Genomic DNA, 22854 nt, shown 5'->3' with positions numbered 1-22854 from the left:
TAGCTCCTCTCAGCGCCCCTGCAACAGAAGACACAGAAAAACCAACACACATCAATTTACGGCTCTCTTCCCTGAATGAGAAATTGGAAAGAAAAAAATAAAAATAAAGAAAACACAAATACATCATAATTAATCAATATATACTACCACACAGCATAAAATGTAATGTCGACTAGTCAAACAAATAATCATATGTACAATTACTATTTTAAGTACATTTAAAACCAAATAATGTGGAGATTAAAGGCTTCTAGACAAAGAATATTTACAAATAAAGTATTGATGATAATTGGACATTTTTCACTATGTCTTTGTTATAAAGATGTAATTTGCATGTGTTTTAGAGATTGTATTGTCCAGATAATAATTATGATTATCAGACTACTATTCTTTTTTTTTTATATATATAGTTCTTTTCTACAGCCTCCATAATTGTCAACATTGAAGATATGCTCAAAACGATTGCAGCAAGCAACAAATGAAAATTAATCAATATTCATAAACATGGGCTATGTCTCTGTTTATTTCCTGTAGCCCTGCTGTATTTCAGTTACTCATCTGCAATTACCTTCTCCAACCACTAGATGGAACCATTATATAAGTATGCGGACATGAGTGGAATGAATAAATACGGCTGTCTATAGTAACCTTTAAGATGACAGGTAGAGACAATACTTGCAAAAATATTTCAACCTAACGGATTAAGTATCAATGACAATAGTTTGATAGAAAAGTCAATGATTCTTGCTCTGATCTGGAACATGGAATCCCACACGCAGCACTTAACACGTCTGACCATCTAAAGCCCAGTTCATAATGCTAAACCCCAGCTTTACAGACCAAATGTGGATGTAGAGGGGCAGACCACGGCTTAACCACTGCGAGAGCAATGCACTTCTATAAATAATTGAAAGTATATGCCAAAGGAGCGAGCCAGGGCAGTAAAACAGGCTACGACTTGGGCTGGGCATCAATGAAGGTTAGAGTGGTAGTGGTTATAGCGTGGCAATAAATAGAGCATTGCAAGTGCAGGTCTTGACTTAAGGGAGCAGCAGCAGAGTTGAGGTTTAGCCTAGTTTTAGACAAAGAAAAGAGCTGGGAGCACGTACCCATCTAGTGGATTACATCATAATGACAACATGAAGGTGACTTTGTACTCCTATCAAGTTTCATGGCAGGAAAATAAGGTGTCCCAAGTTCCACGTGTCAACATTTAATCACGTCTCATTGAAGTTTTGACAAAGGAAAAACAGTAAGGTGCTTTTAGACCATCATAATGAATACAAAATGTTGACATTAAACTATCATTAGCATTCTAAAGTCCATCCTGGTGGTTATCAAGGTGTTCTTTGAACTTAAAACACATAATATAATAGAAAATGAACTTAAATAGGTTACATGTTTAATTATACAACCAGTATTCAACTCAAAGTATAAGACATTTATGAGGAATATCACTACATGAAGAGTAATATGATGTAGTTATTGAAACTTAATTAATGTAGTTTCAAACTAAAATGCATGTTTTAACAGCTTCAAAGTAAGATCGATTAAATTCCTAATGTATTGTATCAAAAATGTATTGATACTGAAAAAAAAAATCATCAAAAAATCATTTGACTGGACCTATATCTTAATTAGTGTAACACACATGGTAATATAGAAATATTTACACTTTGCATTGTCTATAAATATATTGTAGCATCCATGTGGTATAAAATCCTGAACATTTTTGTTATAACACGAGATTTTAGTTGTACAGGTTTCAACATTCAGCAATATTGTGTCATTGGCATAAGTAGTTTCAATATTCTCATTTATTGTGATATTTTTTTAATGTACATACTGTATCCCACTCAGAAATATGCAACTGTGACAAGCCTAAAAAAGACCACTAGCATCTTGAAAACAGTGACTAAACTACTACTATAACATGTTTTCATAAAATAAGATTCCACCATCAGTGTTTGTCAAGTTTACAAGCACTAGAAGTCTCCATATGCACGATGATAAACCATCCACAAAACATGACACTAAACCCGATGTGCAGCAGCCCTCTTTCACTCCCGGACATGATAACGCACACGTGAAGGTGACTTTCTCCTCCTGTCAACTGTCCCGGCAGGTGAAAGGTGTCCAGTGTGCCCGAGGCCGCCCACCGGGTGCGTTCAGGGCAGAATGGGAAATCAGGACCCTGCTTTAGGATGATGATGACGATGATGATGGCATGACCCCGACAGATAACAGGCTGAGGAAAGATCTACTGCTGTGTGCGGTTTCCCCGGGACCCACCCCTATATCATGTTTTAGAGGCAAGCGTGACCGGGAGGGAGCGGGTAAGTAAAAGGTAATGCTATGTCCGGACACACAAACCCGAGCCTGCCCCATACTGTACATGTACTCCACAAATAAGCTATAAATATGTCTAACATTCAACTGAAGCTCATACAGATATATGCCAAACTAATCAAAATGCTTTCGTATTTCTAACAGTTAAAGTGAGGGATCCTTCAACTCATCCCATCAACTTTTCATGTGGAGGGTCCACCACCTCTGGTCTCTGTGGAGATGTTATTGCTTTACCAGGATTTTTAAACAGTACGGCTTTAAACTTGTTCCACAGCAGAAGTGTAGACTCACAGAAGGAATGCATGCGTTTGAAGGTATTTTTAGGCATCAAAATACATGTAAATGAACAAATGCAAGATGGATATGTTTAATGCCATATACAGTGGAACTTTCCAAAACAAAAGCAAGAACATCTCCATGGAGACAAGCTAATAAATACATAGTACATACGTCATAAGGCGCTGGTACAGCTGGCAGCCCGGTGTAAACGCTCTCTCTTCTTTCTCACACTTATTGTGCTTTATCTCCTATATTTTGTAAATATAGTTAACATATTTTTTCTATTTTACTGTACGATAGGGACACGCGCTGGAATAGTTTTTTAATTCAACTGTTTTTGACTTTTTTCGGCTGGATTTGAGCGTTTTTCGTTGCGTTCGTTGTGTTGTTGTGACGTGAGCTAGCTCCGAGCGAGCCCACCAGCCCCCCCCTAAAGTACGGCGTGTCGTCGGTACACGTTGATATACACGTTTATATACACGTTTATATGAAAGAGGAACTTCACGAACGATCGGGACACGCACTGGAATCGCTTTAAATTAACTTGTTTTGACTTTATTCGGCTGGATTGAGTGTTTTCGTCGTGTCGTTGCGATGTGTTTTGGCTCTGAGTCCCCACGGCTCCGGCCCCGCCCCCCCCGGCTCCGGCCCCGCCCCCCCCGGCTCCGGCCCCGCCCCCCGGCCGGCGCCGTACCGCGTTTCCACAAAGGAGGAACTCATGAAACTGCGGAGAACAGTCGTCTTACCCGGAGATCGTCACGTTATCCCGTCGCAATACTGACCTAACCTAATACTGATGTGCAATTCTGTCGTATGTGCAATTGCTGTTGGAATTCATGTGCAATTCATGTGCAATTACTGTGAAATTCATGTGCAATCTATGTGCTGTCGTGACACATATTCATGTGCAATTACTGTCGTGATCACATGCAATGGTATTTATTTATTTGTCTATAGGAGTTTTTATTTATTTATAGGAGATCTTCTACTGAAAGTGTTTTTCAGACTTCCTATAAGTGATCTGTTCTTCTGTATCTACCTCTGTATCTACCTGCGTTGCACCAATGAAATTTCCCCATGTGGGACAATAAAGGAATATCTTATCTTATCTTATCTTATCTTACACCTTTACGTCTCAACATAATCAAACTAGCAATTACAGTACCAAACTGCTAAACCCTCTTGTTTACACTGTTACACATGTTAACACATTATTAGAGATGTTCATTCCTTTATTGGGTCAAGTAAATACACATACACTGCTTTATGAACAGTGACAAATGCCCTGACCTGTTCAATCAGGTCATGTCATGGTCCCCGAGCCATGCTGAGCCAACAACTTACTCAAATATATTGTTAGAACGACACCATTTAAGGTATTTTTCCCATTTATCATCAGTGACTAAATCAAATTGACAACTATCTGGGTTACAATGCTAAAGGAAGAGACAGTTAGTTAATTAATCTCAACTGAAAAGCTCAAAATCACCTAAACTGATTTAATGCTGATAATCTGAGCAGTTCATGCATGTTTCCTTGGAGTTACCATTTGTTTACATTAGCAACCAACCAATATGTGGGCAGATAAAAAGAAAACAATATTGTAAATTAAGTCCATGACATGGGATCATGAATAGTATAACAATATCAACAAGTTTACAAACTGGAAAAATAACTACATAGACCAGAGCTATTCAACTTAAAGGCGCAATGGACAATTTTTCGGCGATTTGAGAACGCGGCGCATGTGCACTCCCCTGTGTGGACTGATACAACACACACGAGCGTTTGTTTATTAGCGCAACTGATCGCATCGCATCTCTCGTCTCCCGTAGATTTCTGTCCACTTCTGAGTCAGCTCGAACTGTCTTTCTCCGTCTTCATTTTGCCCCGTACACTAAGGGAACTATATTATGATAGATCAATGCATTTACAAACGCGGAAATGTGGGACGAGCCGCACGCGGCTGCAGATGAGCGGTAGGTGCGTTTTATGATTGATACGTGGTAGGACAAATCGGCAGTCCACGCCACGAGGAAATAAAGACTCAGATAAATGCCAAAAAAATTGTCCATTCAACCTTTAAGGCCCGGGGGCCAGATCAAGCCCGTCAAACGATCTGATCCGGCCCACGACCCATCTCCATAATACTAAAACATCTTTTTTGTTCTTGTTTTCTGGTTTAATTATGGGTTAGTACTGGTTTGGTGCAGGCTTAGTTCTTATTTAAATATTGCGTTAGACCTTGATTAGACCTGGTTTGATTCTGGGTTAGTCTTGTCCTATGTTAGATCTGCAGATCAATGATGTTTTTAATCCTTTTCCATTTTATCTTGTCACCAAAATCTAATATAGCAGTAGATATCTTAGCATGTCCTATCCAGCCAAATTAAGTTGAATAGCCCCGACATAGACCATGATCCTTTCCTTTGAAAGAAGAAATTAAACTATTTTATATTTGAGTTCAATTTCTATCAAGTTCATTTCATAACGCCATTCCATAATGGCATTAACCTATAGACCATTCTCAACCCTCGTCACAGACTCCATGACATGGCATAAATGATAGAGTGCACAGATAAACAGTGTCCGTTCGGCTGTTACAGGTCACTTTCCTCCTGAAACTCATCTCGTTTCCCCCTGTGAAGAGCGACTGTTGATAGACCAGAGCAAACGCATGAGTTATGCCTTTCCTGACTTTTCATTGGTTAAACGGCGTCATGTGATCACTTGCCGACCAAAACAGAGAATTGCGGTGCTAGGCTAGGTCTCTAAAAAGTGGCAACGGGTGAAGAAGTTGGACAAACTTTCCATGGATTTATTTGTGTCATTTGGAGCAGTGTCCGACATGAAGAGGTCAGACACGAGGAGAAAAGAGGAGGAGATTTATACCGTGAGTGCCATCATTTCTGTGCCTCGCTGCTGTCATTGTTTGTGCATCTGTCTCTTCTGAAAAGAAGAAAATAGAAAAGTTTTACCCCAGACACTGTTTCCAGCATGTCCACCCTTGGTTTTCATTGGCCGCTGGGATTGGGATGATGGCCGCTGGGCTTTGTGTGCGGAAGTGTCAGTAAACAGTCTGCTGCACCATAGCACGGCCAAAATCTGCTTCATTACATGTTTGAACAACTGCGACTCTAGTCATGTCTTTTTGTGGTGCACACTTTGTGATTCAGATGATAGTCCAGTGGTAACACTATGAGACTGAAGCAGCTGCAACAATATCCAAATAGAGATGACTGGGCACGACTGGAAATCTGAGGAAAATCGTGTTAAAATAGTATCCTCAGCTCTAAACAAAAGAAACTGCGTTTTAATTGAAAGCCTTTTGCCTCCCAGTACAAAACCAATGTGATGTCCCTGTCCCTACTATAGACAAAATACCATAGAGTTAAGGTTAACCATTATAATGCCGTTAAGTGAGATTGGGATGTTGTTACAAACCAACATATGTGATTATAGTAATTATAGAAGTTTATTACATGGCATAGTATATATTCTTGAATTTGAATCCAGATTGACCTTGAGTAATTTCTAATCGCCATTAATATGCTTTGGTCTTTTTAATCGAAAGGTACATCCAATCCTCCCTAAAAGCATGCGATTTAAGATAAGATAAGATAAGATATTCCTTTATTGTCCCACAGGCAGAGCTTGGATTTGTGTTAGAAATGTGTTTCTGTTAATGGCATAAATTAAAAGGTTGTATTGTTTTTGCCCAGCAGACTGATATTCCAAGTCATTATGATTTGTTTTAAAAAAAACAAAATAAAAAAAATAATGATTTGATCAATATGACAAAAAACTAAAACATGGTACATATTTTTTCATATCTCCCAGCCCTACTTTGTATTCAATTGAGTCCCATAAAATGCATTAGAAAGGATGTGACTTTAGATGAGTGTTGTGTTCCTTGGCCCTGTGCGGATGGGAGCGGTGTGGAGCACTGCAGCAGTCTCACAGGACCAGCAGGGCCGACGAGCTGCTCCTGCTGATACTGCTGCACTGCGGTAGCCCACAGACACAGGATCCTGGTCGCAATCACAGCTCAGATTTACTGCACTGATGGGCCAACGTGCACTTTGCTGATTCAAACTGCAGAAGTCAACATAGAATAACATATTTGACTGTTTAACTCGACTGTTTACAGCCTGTACTTCTGAGTAAATAAAGTTTAAGAGGAAAAAAAAATATCAAGATTTCAAACTGTACTAAGGGTGATTGAACAAATAGTTTGCAATGGTAAAAAAAAAGGTTTAAAATGTAGCCATCCGGACATTGTTTTGAAATCATGACGTTTTGACGGTCATCCGGAACTCATTTTCAATCTGAAGGTCCTGTTGTTAGGCAAAATGCTGTTTGACACAAATGCAGGACAGAGTCCTGTATTTTTATACATTCTGGTTTATGACATCGACGTTAATATTTCAGGTTGATATTGGCTAAATGTCAAGAACAAACCAATCAATCAGTCTGCAGACGAGGCGACCCGAGAGAGGACCACTCAGGCCCCTCCACAGTCAAGCTATTGTGAGTAAACACTGCTTTAGGATAATGTCCGGACATAACAATAGTGCAGAACAAGGACTTTCACGTAGCAAGGAAAAAGGAGGAATTGGATCAATGTGGCTGTATAATAGCAGCAATCAACTCCACATTCGACCAATAGAACAGAGTAATGGAACAGATTCTCCAACTGGATAAAAACTGCTTTCTTGACCCTTCACTCTATTACCATTAAGTAAGTAACAAGTACTTTTTGTTGGTCCACAGCCCATGTAATATAATATGGGAGATCCTAGAAGCTAAAAGTAGTCAAACCGAAGATAAAGACGCACTATTTCTGGTACGTTTCTGGTGAAGGATCCAGGCTTACTTTGCCTGGAAAGAACCACATTATGACATCACACTTATGGCAGGTACTCATGCTTTCTAATTATGACGTTGTTTAGTGAGATAGACCATGTGGTAAATAATTATCATAGTTTTACATCAGTCAAGTTGCAGTTTGTGAAGAAACGTTGACGGTTAAAAGTTGAAAATTACAGGAAGTAGTGCTGAGCAGAATACCTCTGATTACCAACAGAATACCTCTGTGATGTCATCAAAAAGCACCATTCAATCAAAAATTGCAGAGAAACTTTGCACACAACGTTATGACAGTTTGAACAATCGTTTGACAAATTAAAAGGTGTTGTCCAGTGTAATCATTTGTCAAAACATAACTTTTGTATGATTTATATGGACTTTGGCCTTGTTTGCAATCTGGTTGCTAAGTAACAGTTGTGCAATTACCTCTAACTATGTCATATTTGCTGATCATGTCCAACCAGGAACTAACATAAACATCACCAAAATTGCCAAGTATCACTAAACACAGATGATCCAAACCAAGTTCTAGGTCCGATCTGAGGAGAGCCAGCCCAGCTCACAGTTTGGATTTTTAAGCAATGAAAGCACTGCACTTCATCACACAAGGCATGTTTCATGAGCTCATTAAAAAGTTAGTGATTTTCTTTCTCCTCATTTCAAACTCAAAACACAAAGTAAATTATGTATTATGTTGAGCAACCTTTCATTCTGTTCAATTCAATTTATCTTTGTAGAGCCCCAAATCACAACAAAATTGTGGATTTATCAAACAGAAAGTAAAAAAAAAAAAATCTAACTATGAAACCGTCATTGGTCAATAAAAGACAAGCAGATTAACCAGGAAATATGGAGCTGGATAACTGTCCCAGAGCCTCCCCTGTCCTTAGACCCTCTATGTTGTATTCTGTGATGTGCAGTACACCGATATTCTGGTATATACTAGTACAACCCATGCTAAACCAGCACAAAAATACCATAGCTTCTGAAAGCCTCAAACAACTAAACCTTTCTAAACAAAAAATGCAAAACTGAAGCTGCTCTTCACATCTCCCCTCCAGGGATCCACCTCCACCCATCGCCTCAGTGAAATCCCTCCGGAGACAGGCTTACGTGAGCAAGGGAAGTGGACGCTCAGAGCTGGCTCGGTTCTCCCAGCAAGCGTATGTAGTGTGTGTGTTGTGTGTGTGTGTGTGTTGTGTGTGTGTAGTGTGTGTGTTGTGTGTGTGTAGTGTGTACTGTGGGCTCTGAGCTGGCAGCTGCAGGAGACACACAGAACCCGAGCAGATGGCAGCAGACGAGGGAGACGGGCGAAACAGACGCAGAGCGGATGGGGAAATCCTACCAGAGCTGCTCAGAGGAGGAGACGACCGAACTCTCACCAAGAAATATCAGAGAGCCTAAATCAGGATTTCCAAGTGTGATGTTTAAGCAGTAAACACGGAGCTAAATCATGGCTAATTTAGGCTAGAATCAGAACAGTAGAACATTTGCAATACAAAAGGCGAAACGTGAGACTAAACTATGACTAGGGATTAGAAATATTAATATTTCAAAAACCATAGCGAGAACCACAGAGTAATATTGATGTTCACAAAATAACTTTTTGCTGTGGAAAAGTAATTACACATTGTATTTATATAGGATGTAAAATAATTTGATGGATGTAAACGTACAGCCATTTCACCCTGGAGAGACAAAGAGACCACGAGAATGGACTGTTTAGCAAGCTTTATTTGCGAGTTATTTGGCGCTCAGACCCCGGCGGAAGACGTTGCGATCATGGGCACTCCATGATCTATTTGTATTAGATGTCTCCCCCCGGAGCCTGGAGACTGGTGGTGGTAGATGTGAAGAGAAGGTAGAGGATGAGGTGAATACAGAGTAGGAGCTGGGGAGGTGGTGGGTCGCAGTACGGTTTGAGCGGCCGAGCCATCTGCCTGGGGGCTTAAATGTGACCGCCTGGTGCTGATTGGGAGCAGGGAGGAGTCACTGAGAGCGCTGATTGGGGATGAGGAGCAGGTGCGAGGGCCATGGTGCAGACGCCCCCTGACCTTTCACCCTCCTTCTTTGGCCAGGAAAAACTGCATGACCTCTTTGGGATAAGCGCAGAAACCTGGGAGAGTCCATGGTGAAGTGAGGGATCTGACTCTCTCAGACGGACAGGCGGGCGCCGCTTGAGTGCGATGATGGCGCTGGGGAGAGGGGTCCTTCCATGGTGGCTTTGACGTAGATGGGTGGAGTTAGGTCTTCCAGGCTGAATTTACGCAGGCTTCATATTTGAAGCCTGATTGAAGCCCAGTCTCTGAGTGTTGACGACACAGAGACTGGGGACGATTCAACAGACATTGGTGTCAAATATTGGCGACAATTTCAATATCGGTCCAATACCAATATCTAGGAAAACCCTCCAATATCACTGATGATTCTGGAACCAATAGATTCTCAAATGCCTAAAAGCGATGCTGAACGTATCCATGTATTTGTCACATCTAGATTAGACTACTGTAACTCCTGCTTGCAGCGTGTCCTAAAAGCTCTATAAAAAGATTTAAATTGGTTCAAAATGCAGCAGCAAGATTACCAACAGGAATTCAATTAAATTTATTTTTGTAACGCCAAAAATCACAACAACAGTTGCCTCTGAGGCAACAACTCTGCCCTCAGAATATGTGCTCTCTTCTTTTAGGAACTAAAAGAAGAGAGCACATCACGCCGGTGCTCGAGTCTTTTCACAGTCGAGTTTCGAATCAAATTTAAAATCCTACTTGTGACCTACAAAGCCATAAATGACATGGCCCCATCCTACCTCAAAGACGCTATAGTGCCATATCATCCAAACAGAGCTCTTCGCTCTCAAAATGCTGTTCTTCAGGTGGTCCCAAGAGTCTCTAAAAGCACAGAAGGAGGTTGAGCGTTTAGCTCGATGCTGGGGGAAGTATGACAGCTGGAGCACTATCCTCTGCTTCTGACTACTTATTCTATCAAACAATATTTCATATTTAATTTCACTTGCAATCTGTTCATTGCCTTTTATTTATATTTTCCCACTCCCTGCCACCCCGGGGGGAGTGGGACAGGCACATCGATGACCTGTGGACCCAGATGCTCCTCGAGTCCTTGGAAAAGCGGTCTCTACTCCATATGAACGGTTCTTCATCTGCCTGGAAGAACTGGTTCTCCTCCTGCCTGGAAGAACTGGTTCTCCTCCTGAAGAACTGGTTCTCCTCCTGAAGAACTGGTTCTCCTCCTGAAGAACTGGTTCTCCTCCTGAAGAATTGGTTCTCCTCCTGAAGAACTGGTTCTCCTCCTGAGTGGCTCCAGCTCCACTGTCTCTCGCGTCCGTCTGAGGGAGTCGGATCTCTCCTTCACTGTGGAACCAGACTTTTAGACAGCCGTCCGTCTTCCCGTATTTTGGACGGGGTATTTTGAAATGTGGACGGGCATTTTCAAGTGCAAGGACGGGGTCATTATTTTGTATTAATAAATCTTAGAAAATGTTTTAAGCCCCTGTACCTCCGGACAAAATTATTTGGACGGGGTGTTTTCAAATCCTAAAAGCCTGTGTGGAACTCCTCCAGGTTTCTACTTTTTCCAATGGAGGTTTTTTCTAGTTTTTCTAAGGGTCTAAGGACAGGGGACCCTGGGGCATCGCCCCTCGTCCCTATTGACATTGTTTAATCTGTTCTTCACTGCCCGCCGAGACAACCGTTGTTGTGATTTTGTGCGTTACAAAAATAAATTGAATTGAATTAAATAGGACCAAATATAACATTGCATTTTTTTTGTAGGGGAAAAGGTATATTTGAATATAATCAGGGCTTAAAGGTGCAGTATGTAACAATTCTGCTCGACTCCATGGAGATGTTATTGCTTTACCTGGAATGTTCTAAGAAATGTCGTTAAAAATACCAGCATTTATTTATTATCAATACTAAACATTCTTGATTCTTGATACAGATTTCAATAACAAACTGATAATTAAAAATGATCTTTTTAGGTTTTAGACTTTAGACCAACCTTTTCCCCAATCAAGTACTTTCTTTACCTAGTATTGTGGTCCTATATTATTTCAGAATAAAGCTCAAAATCACTCTAAAACGCTCACATTTTGTCCTGTAAATATGATTTTCATTTTATTTTTAACAATATTTCAAGTGAGTATCTAGTTTCAATACTACTTTTTGTCGATTAGTATCTGATGTTTGATACTTTTGACAACCATAATCTCCATGGAGATAGATACACTTATCCCATACTGGTAAAGCAATATCACCATGGAAAATAGTGCATCTTCAACTAGAACTACACCAAGACGAAACCCAAGACAACATCTGGTAACCAAAAGCTAAACTAGGTCACAGTTTGAGAGCCCCTGACCTAACCTCCCTCTCTCCAAAGAGCTAGACCTCCTCCTCCTCCTCCTGCTCCTCCTGCTCCTCCTGCTCCTCCTCCTCCTCCTCCTCCTCCTCCTCCTCCTCCTCCTCCTCCTCCTCCACTACTACTACAGGGCTAATCCTCGTCAGTGCGTCATCTCTCCTTCCTGATCAGACACACAATTTGTAGATTCATAAATGGTGAGTCTTAAGCTGTGAAGGGCCCAGGTCACCAGCTGCCAACAGGGGGTGAAAGCGAACATCAAATTAGCATAAACAGCCTATTTATAAAAGCAAACTTGTAGGACAAATTCTCATCCCCCCACTTAAGAGAAGAGAGAGAAGTGGAGCCGGGCTGTCTGGAGATGATACATTGGGGAAAATAAAGCCATAGTAATAAGCCCCGTCTATCATTTTTGACTTTTATAGATGGCCTGGGATGGCACTGGTCTAATAAAAAAATATGTTTATGATTCCTGGTATTAAAACTCCCATTTCAATATATTTTCGGGCCCAGAGACTACATTTGCAGGACAGTTGTTGCATGAAATGGACTTTCAGCAAACGGTCAAGGCTGGGAAGCGAACCCAAAACGCTTAACAGCCTTAAAGTGCCTCTGACAGGATGGACGACACATTGAATGAAAATGCAGTTAAGCTAAATATATTTAGAAAATTTCAAAATTTCATTTGCTAAACGAAAAAGCAAATTGTTTAGGTTTATAATTTCAATTCCAGTTTGTGATTGATGACATTACACTAGGAAATGACCTAGCAAACACTGGGCAGAAACTCATCTAATGTCACAATTTCTATTTATTTGACAAATACAAATATATGAGAGCACCTTTATATTGTTGAATTAATGTTTAGAGGGTGAAAAAAAGTTGTTTCTTCATGTAAATTATGCATAAACATTGACTGGAATGAGTGTAAGGAGTGTGATGTCACTTTGTGTCCTTTTCTACAGATTTTTCAACGTTTTCCCCACAAATACCAATTCGATTGGTGTAAAACTATCATTTATATGTACAACAGGTATAAATACACCGAATAAAGTCAAAATTAGAATTAGACCACCACACCGCCAGCACCTTTATTTGTGTTTTTAGAACATTACGCCATAAAAACTCATCTACTCTTATTGTAGAAAAAACTTCAGTTGTAGTCATCTGGACTCAGTTAGAAAAAATAGACGTTTCGACTCTCATCCAAGAGTCATTGTCAATAAAAGAATTTAGATCGAGAACTCCGATATTAATACTGTTCTGTGGTAAGACCCACCCCTTGGGAGGAGCCTTCCTGAAGTAGAAAGAGTTGTTTGTTTCAACAGACAATGACTCTTGGATGAGAGTCGAAACGTCTATTTTTGGATGAGAGTCGAAACGTCTATTTTTTCAAACTGAGTCCAGATGACTACAACTGAAGCTTTTTCTACTATGGAACACGCCTGGACGAATGAGGGATTACACCGACATGTCTACTCTTATTGCACGTCATTACTGTATATCAGTACTGTGTACTCATTTTAAGTTTCAAATGCACTTCTTACATGGCAGGCATCCAAGTTTATTAAGAAAAATACATTATATAACATTTAGGAAATGCATGGTTTATAAATGTTCACAGAAAACTTAAGATTTCCCCAAGCCATTAGTTCTTAGCCATTAGACCAAAACTCAAAATAGTGAAGAATAAAAAAGATAATTTGCTTTGCTGACATTTGGCAAGTCATACGGCCATTTTTTTACACTCAGAAATTGCTTGTTTTATACATAATCACATAAACATTTAGAACGGCACAAGAAGACACAATTCCCACAAGACAAGATGAGACACGAGACAAGAGGTGATATTAATGTAAAAACATGGGAAATAAATCTCATCAGATCATTTTCCTCAAGTGAGTACAATCTTGTGGCAATTTTATCTCGTGAGATCTTGTGACACAAGATCTTCTATCATCCCGACATTTATACATTACATAACTGCAGTTTAAGATTGATACTTTCAGTCTTTCTAAATTACTTCCAGGAGCCTCTCTTCCTGTGGCATTGAGAACATGCACCATCAGAATACACAGGAAATATGTGAAGAACATGATACAGCAGATGATGTTTTAGCCATGTGCTGACAACAATGTCTTTGTTAAACTGCTGACTACCTGTTTTGTACTTTTATATTAAATCGATGATGGCTCCCAGAGGGATTTTGAGCAGAGTAACTGATACGTGAACATGCTACAAATAGTCACAGGTGAATAACAATCAATGACATGTCAGATAATTACATTACATCATGTTTATAGGGTCATTTCTAATAGACATGCTGCGTCAGGGTTTACTCTGCCTCATGAGGTTTTTAACCATAGCGAGTATAGATAAACTAATTTTACCAACCAAGTTAGTTCAGCAAGTTAGAAGATAGAGCAAGACACTTCATCAATACAATTTTCTTCTGCAATTGTTTTTTATTACCTGAAAACTAAAATTTTAACAATTGTAACGCAATATAATTATATAATTGTACACAATGGTTAAGTTAATAATGTTATTGTTGATGATTTTGGTGCGTTGGTTTTTAAGCTGATCATGCCATAAGGTAAAAAAATGAGCCTCACATGAGTCTTATGTAGGTTGCTTTTTTTACTATGAGAATATAGAGTAAATTAACCTATTAAACAGCAAATAAGACAATTGTTTTTTTAGACTAGGGTCAGTTTCTTTTTGCGATTGTTACCAATCTACTGGTCCCTGAAAGAAAAAAACGGGCAAGAAAAAAGGTTGGGCAGCACTAGGTTACAGCACTGACAACAAAAGCTTCGGTTGTGATTATTAAGTTCCTTTTTGAGGACTGTTCCGTGCAGGCTTAAGGTAGGTTATTCACGGAGGTCTGCACTAGAGCAAGTCAACTGCGCGAGCTACAGTCAGTGTAAGTACAGTTTTTTTATGACGCTGCTTCATGAGTTTACATGGGGCAGAGCGAGCGGCCACACCGCTAACAGCGCTGGAGTGCAAAGGGGCCACTCAGCGCCAGCCGAAAGTAAAGCCATGGAACACACAAGCTCGAAGAATGAGGAGCGAGGGGAAGAGGAGGAGGGGAAGAGGAGGAGGGGAAGAGGAGGAGGGGAGGAGGAGGGGAAGAGGAGGAGGGGAAGAGGAGAGAGGGGAAGAGGAGGAGGGGAAGAGGAGGAGGGGAAGAGGAGGAGACAGGTAGTGCCAGAATCCAATCTTACCTATAAACAGTATTTTATTCTTCAAAGCTGTTGTTGACGTGAGCCAAAGGAAAGTGACTTTCTCAAAGTCTTAAGCGTACAATGAGGGACCAATTATTGTTTAATCCATGTTTGGCCATAATATTTTATTTTAATAAAATGATCTGCTGTATTAAAGGGTGGGCAGGTTAATTGTTGTAAAACATTTTTTTAAACATAAAACATACAATATCTAATAATATATAATGTCCTTTCTTTTAGCCAATAATCCTCAAATTTGATACTGTGACATTCCTATAATAATATTGTGATATTTTTGGGAACTTCATGATCAGATAATTTCCGTACCCTCACTGTTAAAATATACTTGACTGAAATACATCATTCAAACTTTCTAACCTGACCCATGAGGCTTTTTTTGCCTCTACCGCACAGTAACAGAATCACTAAATGTTTAGAATTCATCAACATTGCATGAATTGCAAAAATCTCTCACAGTTACAAATCCAGCAGCACAGACTTACCCTACATAATAACTGCTCTACTTGTCAGCGCCTGTATATCTGGGTTATGTATGCTCAGGAGCATTACACCATCATGAACCTCGTAAGTGTCTCGCATTTGTAAATGACACTGTTACAAAGTATTTTACTAAAGGCATTAGGCACAAGTTAGGCAACATCTATTAATGTCGTCCTCCGTTTGATTATTTTAATGTGAGAACTATCTGGTGTAGAGTATCAGCATCAAACCTATGCCAAATCAATATTCAAACGACTGCATAGTACTTAAGGAGATAAGGGAAAGGAGATACAGTAGATGGTGTGTTGGATGGCATTCTAATTTGTTTATTTTCCATCTATTTACTCATTAACCTTAACAGTATAGCAAGAGAGCTTAACCTTTTTGACCTTGAGGCCCAGAAAAGTTTATTTATCCCCAAGGACAATTCATTTGTAGCTCCTCAGCAGTGTGTACAATCAATAAAAAACAAAGAAACTGGTCAAAGTCAACAAGGCTAAGAAAGATAGAGATATAAAGAACAACAATAACATTACTGTATAAAAAACAACTACAATTCACAATAATATGCTTTCAAAGATTCTACATTTATTTAGGCCTGAATCAATACACTGAAATGTATGCATTTTATTATTAACCTTTAGATGTGTAAACCACAAGTTTTTATTCAGTATCCATAGTAGTACGCACTAGACAATGTTCAGTGATGAGCTCATGATACTGCAAAAACACAATCCAGACGTCTGCGATAGATAAGATAAGATGAGATAAGATATGCCTTTATTGTCCACACATGGGGAAATTTTGGTGTTACAACGCAGTAGATACAGGGGGAAAGGACAGATAACTTATAGGAAGTTTAAAAAAACACTCTTAATAGAAGAACTCTTATATACAAAAACAAAAACTCTTATTAACAAAAACTGTAAACAGGTCCTCTCATATCTTAGTAGGGAATGGAGGGAAGACAATAAAATAAAAATAAAGATACTATACAAAATAATAATACAAATAAAATTAAAATTAAAAATTAGTTGGCATAAGACAAATAATACTAATAAAAATGATGACGATAAGATAATGAACGACAGTAAAGCCAATTTAATAACTTGTATGAAGTATGAAATTACAAGTTACTGGATACACTATTGGCACACAGAATACATTGCATAATTGGAATGAAACAAGTGAATACATTAATGATAATCAATTACTTAAATAACTGTCAACTTGAAATACTTGTCAACTAATTTTCTAACCAAAAAATAATTACTCTGACTCCAAAACATGTTTAAAAGGTTTTTATGGCTCAAACAAAGCCGGGATTACATCAAAACGTCACCGGAATTGAGTAAATTTTGGGTTTTTGATCATTTGTCTGAGACTGTAAGATGACATCATCACTTAAGCTTCATCTGGGTCAACTCAAAATAATGACTAAGATTAAAGGCGCAATGGACAATTTTTCAGCGATTTGAGAACGCAGGTGGAAGTGCGGTTGCGCACTCCCCCGTGCGGACTGATACAACACACACACATGCGTCTGTTTATCAGCGCGGAACTATATTATGATAGATCAATGCGCTTAGACACGCGGAACCCGTGCTGCTCTCAGGGGACGAGCCACACGCGGCTGCAGGTGAGTAGTAGGTGCGTTTTATGATTGATACGTGGCAGGGCTAATCGGCAGTCCACGCCACGAGGAAATATGACTCAAATTTGGCCCAAAAAAATCGTCCATTCAACCTTTAAGTGGTTAGCAAACAAATCACTATTGCAGTCTTTTTGCATAACTTGATAAACTATTCATGCGTTTTCATTATTTTCACACATATTCCATAGGTCCCTATGCTGCGTGGGCTGAAATGACATAATTAGCTCTTGACCAAACCTACACAGGATAAACAGTGTGGGCAGGTGAGCCGTGTGAAACGTCTCGAATGTCCACGTCTAATTTATGCAGTCATATATCAATTAATGCCCATGGCTGTCTATAGTTATTAGTGTATTAAATATCCACAGTGCCATTTTGAGCCCTTCACTGTCAGCCTCAGATGAATCAGCGCTATCTGTGTCCTTGCTTAACAGTTGCTCGTACACTCAGTAACAGCGTAACGCGCGAGCATCTTTGTTACATAATTAAGACAATGGTGGGAAAAGACAGAGCAAGATCAGTGGTTTCTAAACAAAGCACAGTAAAGAAAAGTATCTTTATTCAACACTATAAACCAGGACGGATGAGGAAACTAGACATGAGCCTGGGATTCAAACAGGACAATGCCAGAATAACAGGTTTAAATACCAGGGATGAACTAGAATTGTCTCAGGTTTAAACAATGAATTCTAAATGACACAAGTGCAAAACCATGTCTGACTAAAGCAAGACGGACATAGGTCTAAACAAAGTATTAACACGCTAAACAAAGGCTTCACACAATATCAAAACAGGACTAAATAGGGACAAAACTTTGAACTAAACCTGAACCAGACCAGCACTAATCCAGGACTACCAGGACCACACTGGGATCAAACCGTAACCCAACAGGGTGTGAACGCGGAGTACAGAACCAAGGAAGATTGAAACACCCAAGGACACTTTACAAGCCATAAACACAATAAAAACAACTTTAAAGTCATTATAAAACAGGTCCAAACCAAGACATTTAATCAAATCTACTAATTCAAGGCCAAACTATACCACAAAGCGATGTCTTGATAATGAACTAAAACACATCACACACATCTCCTTGAAAAACACTGAGCTACACCATCACACACTTTAACAAGCCCAGCCTAAATTTCCCAACGGATCAATTTGAGTCTTTATGTTATGTAAAACTGAAATGAAAGTGTTTGGTGCTTGCTTGGTGCAGTGAGACCGGGGCAGGAGCACACTGCAGCTGAAATCCGAGACAGCCTTTCTCTGGTTCTTGTTCTCCGTCTAAAGCTGCAGCACAATCAAAATGAGCCTGGTGTGATTCAAGGACACGTGGACTGCTTGTGCCAGCCTCTCACCCTCGGATGGGGCACATGACATTTTAGCTGCACCCCGACAGAGACAGGAGGTGTGGACATGGGCCACCGAGCTCTTTGCATAACCTTTTCACACACGCCTTTTCTGGACGCTCCCTAGATCTATGCTGGCTGCTGCTTATGGCTGGTTCACTTTTGAAAAGGCTTAATTCTTGTTTGACAATTTCTGTGTTTTTCAACAGAAGTGCTGAAAAATATGCTTTATGCATGTAAATCCATATCCTCATGTTGTCAAAGTGTCAAAACATTTCATAACCCAACCCGTGGGACAATCCACACATCACTCACAGCAGTCTGACGTACCAAGCACTAGCGCAGGTTAAGTCCAACGACAAACACGCTGTCCTCCACTGCCACTGCACGAAATGTTCCTCATTAATGAGCAGACTTCCAAACACTATGACACACAATTTCCTTACGCCCGTTACATTTACATCAAATCATCAGTGAAGTTGTTATTTACAGTATCTGCAGCATCATACGCTCGTGGACAGAGCAGTGTTTCAGATGAACCGGGGCTCTCTGGTCCACCATGACGAGAGGCGGAGCTGCAGCAAAGCAGCGTGAAGCGTTACAGGCGTGCCACGGATGGGCCGCGTCTTGGACCAGCTTCTGGGAGATATTTGGACCTTTATGAGCTTCTGATATGAAATCAGTGACTTAAAACACATTATTCATATTATTGTGTGAACATCAACCTGTCCCAGTGTGCAATAATGTGAATTATGAGATTATTTTAGTGGTCATCTAGTCAACGATTATTGTACATTGAGACTTTTTAATACATTATTTAGAACCAAATAAAGGTTGAAATATGCTGACTGAAGACTTCTAGATAGAGAATATTTGCCAGTATTATTGATAAAAATCCAAAATAGTTAATTCTTTTGACATTTTGATAAATAATGTAACTATCTTTGTGATAAAAGGTCATTTTGTGTGTGTGTTTTAGAGCCTGTCCAGATAACAATTATGATGCCCAAAATATTACTGTGATTTACTTACTGGAGATTAAAAAAAATAAAAAGACAGAAGTGTTCATTGTATAATAGACTGTTGCTCACATCCCCTCCAGAGCCAGAGCCTCACAGTGGAGCAGCAGCACAGGATGCACTTTCCCCTCAGGGCTCGGCCTTCTCTCTGACAGACCCTCTGCACCTCAGACACAGACAGCCAAAACCTACAGACCTAATGAAATCTGGTGGCATAAGCAGGAAGTGCCTCAAGGCTTTGAACAGAGCAGACGATTGGCCCCAAGTGAAGCGAACACTGCAGTGTGATCTCGACGAAGTAATGGACAAGACATGGAGGAGTGTTTGTGCGCAAAATGCTGAGGGGGCGCCAGAGAGCAGGATGGTCCCTGATCAGACAACAGCAGTCTTCTGAAAAACTGGTCCAGAGGTATTTTATAAGCATCCTAACATTAATGTCATAATTCAACTTTAAATTCCTTAATGAATGAAAGGTGTGCCAAAATATCTTAAATCAGTAAAATACTGCTTTACCACGAGGCTGATATTGACATTTAGATAACATTTTAATATCGTGTATATCGTTTGTACTTAACAATCAATAAAAATAGTGGTGTTCTGTAAACTTAGAATTAAAGGTATAAGGGGATATTGCATTGCACTTTTGTAATTCATTTCACAAACATTTTCAAATGTTTCTGAATATTGTTATAGAGATACTTGCCAAAAAATATCAAGATATTTATTTTTGTTAATATCAGTGGTTTTGTTGCTTGGTAGATCAGAAATCACTACAGAAAAAAGCGGTCTCTCCAAAAAAAGAAAAATATACATATACTGTACTATAATTATTTTTATGATTTTCGGTCAAATTAACTCATCACAGTTCTGAAAAAGGTAGATTTACTGTCAAAAGTCCATAGGATTTCATAGATTTAATTTTAATCCTCTTTCAGGATGTCACTGCAATATCACTATTATGCAGATAAAATACATCACAGAAATATAATCATATATTCAATTTTATCACTAAAGTAGAAAAGACGTTTATCTTACAACTGTCTATCTGTGAGAAAATGTGAATATATGATTATATTTCTGTGATGTATTTTATCTGCATAATAGTGATATTTTATCTGCATCATTAGTCTAAGAGAAGAACGGGTGTGTGACAAACTGCATTTGTTTGTGAAGGTATCATAAAGATGGGCCAAAGAATGTTGCCCCAGGGGGGGAGTTGCACCCCCCCTTTGCAGGCTTTATCTCTACGGAAAAATACCAAGTGCCTTGATGTGAGGCTGACCAATGAGAAATGTGACCCGCCTATTCCAGAATATCTAATAAAACCAACCAGCATGGGAAAAAACAGGGTGAGACGCAGGAGGATCACGCAGGCTGCTTACCACAGCTTGCGTGATCAGTCCCCGCGTTTTTCTCCCATGCATGCCATACAAATGTCTGACGTTTCTGTGTCGTTTCATATTCTAAGTTGAATTGTGTTCTCTATGTGTTAAGGAATAGCATCGGTGCATGTCTCATCCCAAGGACATGTTTGTCTAATTCCATGACATTTTCTGGTCCTATCGAGCCGGACGACAAGCAGCCCCTTCGCGGAGATTGACGGGTGAATCGGTGAAAGTCTGTGTGCACAGCAGAAGGAAGTCCACTTTTCCCGTGGCCGCCCATCGCACCTCATTCTCCGCGAGGAGAGCGCGTCGTTTCGAAGCAGCAGGAGAACACAGGCGACGAAGAAGGTCAGACAAAATGTTGTGTGTGAAAGAGTTAGCCATGAAACGTTTTATGCATAGGCTTTATGAAGGAGTTTAGTTACTCGCATAAAGAGGAGTTTAATATTTCTCAGTCAAAAATACAGGAGTTTAATATTTCTCAGTCAAAAAATACAGGAGTTTAATATTTCTCACTGACAAAAAATACAGGAGTTTAATATTTCTCACTGACAAAAAATACAGGAGTTTAATATTTTTCATTGACAAAAAATACAGGAGTTTAATATTTCTCACTGACAAAAAATACAGGAGTTTAATATTTCTCACTGACAAAAAATACAGGAGTTTAATATTTCTCACTGACAAAAAATACAGGAGTTTAATATTTCTCACTGACAAAAAATACAGGAGTTTAATATTTCTCACTGACAAAATACAGGAGTTTAATATTTACTCATTAAATAAAATACAGGAGTTTAATATTTACTCATTAAAAAAAATACAGGAGTTTAATATTTACTCATTAAATAAAATACAGGAGTTTAATATTTACTCATTAAAAAAGAAAAATATTGGTTAGCTTTGTGTAGATAAGTTCTCACATAAAGGAGTTAAATTGCTCACCACGAGTTAAGTTTCTCACCGAAAGAAAGTTATGAAGCCTTATGCCGAGTTGTTACTGACATAAAGATGAGTGAATGTAAGCGCTGTGCACGAGCGAAGTAAGTAAAAGAGAAGTGTGAATGTGTGAATGAGGATTAATAGTGATTAACTAACAAGTGTGAATCACAATTAATCATACAAGGGTCACAAGGCGTTATTCTGAGAGATCTAAAATTTGCAGTCATGGGTGAATCTTAAACACCACGTTTATGTCCGGAGGAATCTAATAAGGAATTTTCTCTAGAAGCTTGACATTGACCGTGACTGTAAAGCAAGTAGCATTTCTCTCAGACGACCGAGACCACATAATGCCAGAATTATCACCCCAAACTGTAAAAAGACAAAGGAAAAGTCATAAGAGGATTTTGGAGGGAGACTTCCAGCATGCTCAGATGACGTGGCAGAGAGGGGGAGATAAGGGGGGTCAACAAGGCAAGAGAATGGGAAGAAAGCAGTTCAGAGGACGCTCTGAACTGATGAAATAAGGAAAACTAAACTCAGCTGGTTTTAAATTTTAGTATTTGAGAGCTCTGTAGAACAAATTTTAAGGGTTTTGTTTTGATTGACAACAATCAATTATAAAGATTGTATTAAACTTGATAAGAGATGAAGAAGAATTCAGATTTTTATAGATGGCCAATATTTTTGGGGAATGTGATCACAAGACAGGACACTTCCTGTCCCCGACATAGAAGACAAAAGTCGTGTTTTTTGTGTGCACAGAACAAAGCTACGTTTTGTTTTGTTTTATTTTTGGACTTGACGGAAATTATCTTTTTGGACTTATTATGTAACCATAATGCATGACTAGATGAAAGTACAGGACGAAAAGACAGAAGTGTTTTTAAATTT

At 39.3% G+C, this 22854-nt stretch overlaps 1 protein-coding gene across 3 annotated transcripts in view; it reads right to left on the bottom strand.

Moving 5' to 3' along the window:
- kcnab2a (potassium voltage-gated channel subfamily A regulatory beta subunit 2a) overlaps positions 1-22854 on the bottom strand; it is a 145529-nt gene that overhangs the window by 91138 nt on the left and 31537 nt on the right. For all 3 annotated transcript variants that reach the window (XM_072452658.1, XM_072452660.1, XM_072452659.1), the window contains exon 2: positions 1-18. This exon is cut by the window's left edge and continues 126 nt beyond it. The gene's annotated coding sequence lies outside the window, so the exon portion shown is untranslated. The remainder of the gene's footprint in view (positions 19-22854) is intronic.

This window comes from Eucyclogobius newberryi, unplaced genomic scaffold (genome assembly GCF_026437365.1).
Source record: "Eucyclogobius newberryi isolate DKJ021-1_F unplaced genomic scaffold, fEucNew1.0.hap1 SCAF_19, whole genome shotgun sequence".
Taxonomy (NCBI): Eukaryota; Metazoa; Chordata; class Actinopteri; order Gobiiformes; family Gobiidae; genus Eucyclogobius; species Eucyclogobius newberryi.
Note: the sequence above shows the minus strand (reverse complement) of the source record. Positions and strands in the feature narration are given on the sequence as shown.